The 8282-nt window shown below is 46.7% G+C and overlaps 1 pseudogene; it reads left to right on the forward strand.

Annotated features, from left to right (window-relative positions):
• The first annotated feature begins 4060 nt into the window (after positions 1 to 4060).
• The window catches only part of LOC109118618, a 5688-nt pseudogene continuing 1466 nt past the window's right edge, over positions 4061 to 8282 (forward strand).

The following is an 8282-nucleotide window of genomic DNA, read 5'->3' on the forward strand; positions in this document are numbered from 1 at the left end:
TGACTTTAAAAATATTTTGTATAGGGCCAGGGATTTAGCTCAGTGGTTCTGCCACCTGCCTCACAGGCACAAGGGGCCAAATTTAATCCCCAGTACAAAAAAAAAGGATAGAGACAATATACCAATGAGTATTTTCTTGCAGAAGTATTCCCTAAAGAAATCTAGTCTGAATGAAACAAGAGGTATCTGTGAAAATAGCTATGCTGAAATAGTTATATTTCAAAATAAAATAGAATTGAGAATTACCTCCCTTTGGGTGCCAGGAGCCACACCACCAGGAACAAAGCATAATCTCCCAGTTTGAAAATATTGTGAGCTACCAACTATACCGATTGGAAAAGATTGTGATAATCTGATGGAGAAGAAATGAAAATAATAAGATAAAACTGAAAAAATACACTACAGAAATATCTCAGTGAAATAGTACCACAGCATTAGCAAAAAATACAGCTAAGGGCTGGGGATTTTGCTCAGTGGTTCCGCCACCTGCTTCACCAGTGCAAGGGCCTGAGTTTGATTCCCAGTACCGAAAAGGAAAAAAAAAAAGCTAAGAAACTGAATAAAGTACAGGAATATATACCAATAGCAATTACTGTATTAGTTTTAGTATTCAGATAATCAATACAAATATATATCAAATGTCTTGTTTTAATATACATGGCTACATGTGTTTTCAAAATGATTTGTATTTTTGAAGTGGTTTTTTAAAAATGGGACTATTTTACATATCCATAAATATAAAAAATTTTTGGTAAGTAAATGTTACAAATGGTGACATTTTAATAGTTTGTCCTTTTTTATTCTCAAAGTGTTTTTATTTGGCAGCTAAATTGTATAGTCACCTTCTCTGAAGCCCAAGTTTGAGAAAGGTTAAATCACTCATGCCCTAAATTGGTGAGACCTGTTCCAGAATTATCCTAGAATAGGGTTTTGGTTGTTCTTTTTTGTTTTTTTTTGGTACTGGGGATCAAACTCAGGAACTTGCATTGCAAGACAGGTGGCGGTACCACTGAGCTACATCCTGACCCTCCTAGAATGTTTTTTAAATGGCTTTGAATCCAAGTTCTGTGGCTATTTGAGCATAAAGGACATTGAGAAATCAACCAGAGAATTTAGCATCTTAAAACTGTCGCAGCTGGGTGGGGGGACTTGTTGAAACAGGGTCTCACTATGTGGCACACCCTGGCTTCACACAATTCTCCTGCCTCAGCCTCACAAGTGCGGGGATTTTAGGTGGGTGCCGCACACCCAGACTGAGTGGATTCTGAGCACACCATGACCCACGCATGGAGGGCGTGTGAGTACAGTTGGGGAATTTGAAGGAGATGCCGCGGTGGTCTGACAACAAACTCGGGACTGGCAGCTTTCCTGGGACTCCCTGTGCTCCATCCCAGATGGTCCCATCGGTGAATTCAGCCCCCCTCTTTTAGGGGCGGTCTGGTTGGTCCAGCAAGGGTGTCAGATCCTGAGCCTCTGAGTGTGGGCTCAGATCAGGTGCTCCCCTTTAGCACCCTGCATGGTAGACAGAAACCCAAGTGGTGACTCCCTTACCCCCAGCCCTCTCTCCTCCAGCCTCAGAAGCCCTGGACCAAAACCTCAGCCCTTCCCTTCCTCTCCTCTCTCCTCTGGTGGGGTCCTGACCTCACCTCCCTCCTCCTCCCAGCCCTAAAATAACTCCTTCCTGCCTGGAAAGCTTCAGGCCCGCACCTGGCTTCAGGCCCCCAGCTCCCAATGTGGCCGTAGAGGCTGAGGGTCCACTCTAGGCCCTGGTCCGTGTCAGGCTGATAGTTTCCAACAAATGAGAGAAGAATGTGTGAGAGAGGGAAAAAGCAGCCCCTTAGTGGAGAACCTTCAGACTGTGCTCTGACAAGAGAAGGTCCCCCTTCTACCCGGTTAAGGAAGTTGTCAAGGACAGGAAGGAAAAGAGAAACTTTCTGCCCACCAAGAGCTCAGTGGGCGAGATGAAGAGCCCGGAACCACAGAGAAACCATGGGACACTTTCTTTCTGTTCCCTCTGCCTCTGGACAGGAGAAGGAGAAGTAGCTAAATAGACCTAGCAATTTCTCTCGTGACTGGTATAAGTGGGACAGATAACTTGAGAGATAAAAAGTACAGGATTATTTCTTATATTTCCTTCTAGGAGAATTTGCTTCAAGGACTCTAGCACCAGAAAATAGTGCTTTATATCTTTACAAAAAAAGATAACTAAGTTGGATATGGTTGTGTAGGCCTATAATTCTAGCAGTTGGGAGGCTGAGGCAGGAGGATTGCCATGAAATGGAGGCCAGCCTGAACTACACAGTCAGACCCTCAAAAAAAAAAAAAAAATAGAGCCGGGGATTTAGCTCAGTGGTTCTGCCACCTGCCTCGCAAGCGCAAGCACCTGAGTTTGATCCCCAGTACCAAAAATAAAAATAAAAAAACAAGATATTGTGTCATGAAAAAGTCAACTATAGCAGAATGTGTATTCGGGATGTGGAAAGGCAGTGACTACAGCAATCAAGGAGCACTTTTTTTGTCACCTGTCCCTGTGTAGGAGACAGCAGAGCCAGAGTTGTAGACACTGAGTCCAAGAGGAGGTCTTAGCGCCACAGTCCTCTGGTTCTGAGGTGGCGCGAAGGTATCCCAGCCTCCCCTCCGCGTGTCCACTTAATGGCTGCTGTTTGGAGCACGGGAACTAAGCCCGCGGTGACTCCTCAGAAGACAGCTATGTGCTCTGTTCCAGACAGATTGTGTCAGCGAATCGAAGGTCGAGGGTGACTTCTGCACCTCCTCGGACATTTACACGGAATGTTAATCATAGGAAAGTTATACCAAGTTGGTTATTGCCTCATTCGATGACTCAGATTGTTTTCTTTTCTCGCTTCTGTGTTGAAGATAGAAATACAGGTCACTGTTGTTCTTGAGGTGGAAAAATCTTTGCATTTGGCCACCTGTCTGAAATGAGGAAGCGCCCTTTCTCAACCACACCTAGCCACCTGTTCAGCCCCACGGTGGGCACTGATCAGTTTCCTTCGGGAAAGCTGAGGCAGGCATCTAAGGACACAGTCCACGTGTGGCTCTGAAAGCAGACAGTACAGATTAAGGTTTAGTCAGAGACCCTTGTTTCCAAGCCTGAGAAAAAACGTGCAAGGCTTGGGGTTTAGGTCGGCAGTGGCCTAGGACAGATCTAGGGCCCATCCCCAGCACCACAACAATAAAACTAAAAACAGAAATTGCAGGGCTCCAGAATTCTTCAGCTGGAATAGCAGAGGCTCTGTGTCTGTGGTCAGCTGCGCCCCATAGTGGTCAGCCTTTCGCCCAGCCTCCAGGCAGAACCAGAGCGGCTTCGAGGAAGGCCCAACCAATGGAACTCCGCAGAACTAGGATCCAATCAAGAGGTCAAATCTGAAGAGCGGCTCTAATAATCTTCTGCCCCTCAGGATCACCGGGCCCTAATTAGCAGTAAAGGAACACCAGGTAACCACGAAAGGCCTCGGGATCCCAGAGCTATGGCAGAGCTCTCACCGAACAGAACATTTTTATTCTCTCACCCTTTCCCTGGGTACCTGGAGCTGGGAAGCCAGCTCCATAACCTTAGGCCACCAAGTACGGTAACAACGTGTTGGCTCATGCCGGGTGGCAACGGGTTTGTTTTTCACGATTATGTAATCTGAATTCCTTTTCCAAGAAAGGATTTGAAAACGAGCTATTCAATCAGGTTGCCAGCAAGCATAGCATCTAAATGCACAGACCTGCTCACTCCCTCCCCTCTCCTGCCCCAGCCTCCCCCTCCACAGAACTGGAAATCCAGTGTGACCCACGAGAAATGTAACCCGGTAGCTGGCTGAGGTCTACACGGAGAATTAAAATGCCTACTAAGGATTTTTCGGGTGGATATTTGATCTGCTCCATCTTAAATAGAAAGCAACCTCATCAGCCAGGCCATCTAGGCAATTTGTACCCTAGTACCATATTAAATTTACTTTTAGAACTAATATGGTGTTACAACATTGCGTAAAAGGTACACACTAGAGTGGTTCAAAGACTTCAGGTTCTAGACAGGTATTTACTAGCCAGAATGCCGCAGAGAAGAGAAGCACGCATTGTTCCTTGCTTCCTGGACCAAGCTGAAATCCGCAGCAAGTAACGGCTTGGAGTTCTACATTCCACTCTCTGGCCACGCACAAGCGCTTCCCCGTTCCTCACCGGCTGCCAGACCCGAAGGCCAGGAGATGAATGGGTTGATTCTTAGAGCTGGAGGATTCTGCTGTGGCTTTCAGCCCTGCAGGTTTGGGTGCCAGACCAGGTGTTATTTAAAAACAAAAAGTTCCTCCCAGAGCTGTGGCTTTTACCTGAAGATAATAGAGCAGGCAGAACACAGGTTGAGTTAGGCATCTGGGGAAAGATCATATCTGATAGTGATTCACACACCTGTGCAGATCCCCAAAAGGTAGGGCTTCCGGAGAGCAGAGGCACACTTGGAATGCTCGAAACATTCCCTGGGAGCTCCTTTTTGGGTTTCTGGAATGGAGAGAAAAAAAGGAAGGACAAGGAGAGAGTGGCCCATAGGAGTTCTTGGGCCAGCAAAGCACACCCCCGCCTCCCCAGGGAAGTGGCTATTTTTCCAGGGCTGTGACAATTCGGTGCTTTCCTAACATACTGCCATGTGTTTATTAGGAGTTGAAATGCGTGCCCCAGGACTTTTTCCGCTGTCTTCAGCAGCTAGGCCATTTGGAATCCACTTCCAGGTCAGAAACTATTGGAAATGTGGAGGAGAGAGGAGGTCATCACTCTGAGGGGTGTGTGGGGAGACAGAGAGTGAGAGAGAATATTCCAGAACTTCTCGTATGAAGTAGCTATGAGCCTGCTTTGAATTTTAAGTAGAAAACAAAATTACAAAAATATAGGGCACTAGTTATTCAAATAGCATACTCATATTAATTGCTTGTGGGAAACAGTGAGCTCTTTTTTTTTTTTTCCCAGCCCAATTTTCCAGCAAGGTTAACTACAGGTCTTGCAGCAAAAGAGAGAATCTTGAAGGGCAGTGGCAGACGCAGGAGGATAGAGTGGTGGGGGAGTTGAATTTTAACTTGGCTGAGCCGAGGACTCCTTCCCTGGACAATTCAACAGTTTTGGTGAAGGTGTCCTGCCGGGCAGAACCAGCACCACAGGCCTCAGCTCAGTCACTCTTAGGCCTGTCCTCACCCTCCTGAGAAGAGGCGGTACAGGCCCAAGTCCTCAGAGACAGCCCTTTCGAGGGGAGAGCAGACAGTCCTCCTCCGGATCCCCCAACCCCACAATCTCATTCCTGCTGGGTGCCCTGTTCAAATTGCCTGCAATCCTGTCCCCACACCTCCTTCACCCCAACCCTCACTTCCTCCCCGCAAAGCTGGAGCCTGTGGAAGACCTCAGCTGTTGCCACGGTCTCCTTCCCAGAGTCAGCAGGTCCTAGTCTTCCCTATTGATGGTAGACTCTTGGCCTACTGATCTACTGGAGAGCCTTCTCTTCCTTTCCCGGCTGTACATTTTTTCATCCTTAAAAAAAGAATAACCTGTGACCCACAAGCCTGACTTTCATCGTTGCTCTTGAGCCCACAGAAGCAGAACATCGCTGAGTTCCGGACAGTGTGTTATTCCAGCTTCTGGATCCACTGCACATCAACGGGAGCCCATATTTGGCTTAGGCAGAAGTTCCCTGCTGTTAGAATGTAAAAGCAATTCAAAGAATGGGAGTTATTTCTCCAGCAAGGACAGAATGAACCAAGGAAGAAGTTGGTACATGAAGGGCAGATCATATTACTTGCTTTCCTCTGCTTTGGGGAACAACTTCAGCGAAGTAATATGGAAGGACTTTTCAGAAATGTGCTGCAAGAGCAGTAGGTAAAACCCTTTCTCTAGTAGGGAAAACATCTTCAAGGCTTTTTGTAAAGCAAAAACAATAGAAATGCTCTTCTCCTTTGAGGTCCCTAAGTTTGAAAATCTCCCTTAAAGGAATAGAGGTGGATTCAGGGACTCAGCTTCCTTGAGAGCAAAACACTCCTTTCCCATGAGCCCGGACTTCTCTCCCTAAAGGAAATTGGATGAAATGGATGAACAGAGATAACTGAAATGCCCTGAGACGTCCGAATCTCATTTCCGGCCCATTAACTCCAACCTCTGCCCCCTTCTAGTGGAACTTTTAAAGAAAAACAAAGTACAGCAAAGTGAAGGAAATGTCCTGTCCCCACTCCCAGCTCCCGGACCCGGAGCTGCTCAGTCCCTTGGCCCTAAGGCTTATTGTCTCAGGAGGGGAGGCAGCCTGGGCGGTCACCTGGGGCCCAGCCCACAAATCTCCCTGGATCACCATCGCACTGCCACACTTGCTATCGGTGAAAATCCCTGGCCTACTCTAATTTGTCCCAACCCTAGATTCTGCCGTGTTTGGGAACCTTAGCATAATGAAGTAAGCTGAAGGAATCATCTGATGCAGTTAGTAAACTTCCCTATCTCCAATCTTCTCTGCAGTTGGAGGTAAGGAGAGTATTTTGCACTGCTTTCCTTAGGACCTGCCTGCTGCATTGGAAACCAGTTCAAGTTCTGTCTCTTTGAAACAATATTTTCCTCCAGAAGAGCTGGGTTTGTGCAGCCACATGTGGCTCTACTCTTCTTAAAATGTGTGCCACCTTGAGGCATTATAGAAAAGTTATTTTCTTGTAAGGAAAATGTCAAAATTCATAAATACTAGGTAATATATCCAGATGCTAATTTGGGGAACGTCACACATTAATTAAAATTTCTGGGGCTGGGGATTTAGCTCAGTGGTTCTTGCAATGGCAAGATTCTGAGTTCGATTCCTGGTACCCCCCAAAAAAATTCTGGGGTGATCAGCCTCGAGTACAAAAAGACTATTCAGAGTCACATGAAGCCATGATAAAGAGAGGAGCAAATTAAAGAGCAGATATAAACAGTGAGACTAAGAGGAAAAGGAGTGGACTTTGGCTTTCTATAAGTCAAAGAGACCCCTGCTCAAAGCTGAGGTGTAGATCCGTTTCATCACCTCCATGCCAAAGACCTGCTCAGGATTTGTAGTAACAGAACAACAATCCTACTACTTGTGGGGTTTACATTTTGACAAGGCTCGAAGTTTAAACTTTAACAGACAGGGGCTGGGGATTTAGCTCAGTGGTTCTGCCGCCTGCCTCGTAAGGTACAAGGTCCCGAGTTCAATCCCTGTACAAAAAATTTTTTTTAATAGACAAAATCTTGGACTGGAAAAATACAGGTGAGGCGAATGTCTGTGCAAACAATTTCCAAGCCCAGAAATTCTATTGCACATGAAGAGTGTCTTAGTCCAGGCCTGGGAATAGCCACAAGAAAAATATTCCAGGCCCTCATCAGGACAATTGCACATGAAGAGTCTTAGTCCAGGCCTGGGAATAGCCACAAGAAAAATATTCCAGGCCCTCATCAGGACTCTGGCATGCAGAAATATGATGGGCCAAACACATAGGAATAGCGATTCGAAGAGTCCAGGATTTCTAGCAGCGTGGGACTGGTTCATTTTCCCTGCCACCTTGGCCAAGCTACAGGAGCCACTGCTTCACCCTGACACGTGTCCACCTGGGTGATGCTGAGGATGTGTTCTCTGGATGAGGCTAATATCTCCAAGTGGTTTCTGGCATGCAGAAATATGATGGGCCAAACACATAGGAATAGCGATTCGAAGAGTCCAGGATTTCTAGCAGCGTGGGACTGGTTCATTTTCCCTGCCACCTTGGCCAAGCTACAGGAGCCACTGCTTCACCCTGACACGTGTCCACCTGGGTGATGCTGAGGATGTGTTCTCTGGATGAGGCTAATATCTCCAAGTGGTTGACTTTAAGTAAAGGAGATAATCCGGATAATGTGGATGGGCCTGGTCCAATCACCTGAAAGGACTTAAGAGCAAGACTGAGATTTCCTGAGGGAAAGGAGAAATTCTGCACCATGACTACGTTAGCTCCTGCCCCCGAACGTCCTACTTGCCAGCCTGGCCTCCACTTTTCATTCTCGCCAGCCCCACAACGTGCCAGCTTCTGTCTGCCTGCCTGCCTAGCTGTCTATCCATCTGCCTTGTAGTCGATCTGTTTATCCGGCCGATTGTTTCTCTGGAGAACCCTGGCGCGGTGTGATCAGGAAGGACCGAGGAAAGGACATTTAAACTGAACCTCCAGTGGGTAAGGAGCCAGCGATGTGAACAGCTGAAGCTTACTGCGTCCCTCGCAGAAATAAAAACCAACCCAAGGGCACTGAGACAAAAAAAAAAAAAAAAAAAAAAAAAA

Source organism: Fukomys damarensis, unplaced genomic scaffold (assembly GCF_012274545.1).
Source record: "Fukomys damarensis isolate Sample0158 unplaced genomic scaffold, DMR_v1.0_HiC HiC_scaffold_11, whole genome shotgun sequence".
In the NCBI taxonomy this organism is placed as follows: Eukaryota; Metazoa; Chordata; class Mammalia; order Rodentia; family Bathyergidae; genus Fukomys; species Fukomys damarensis.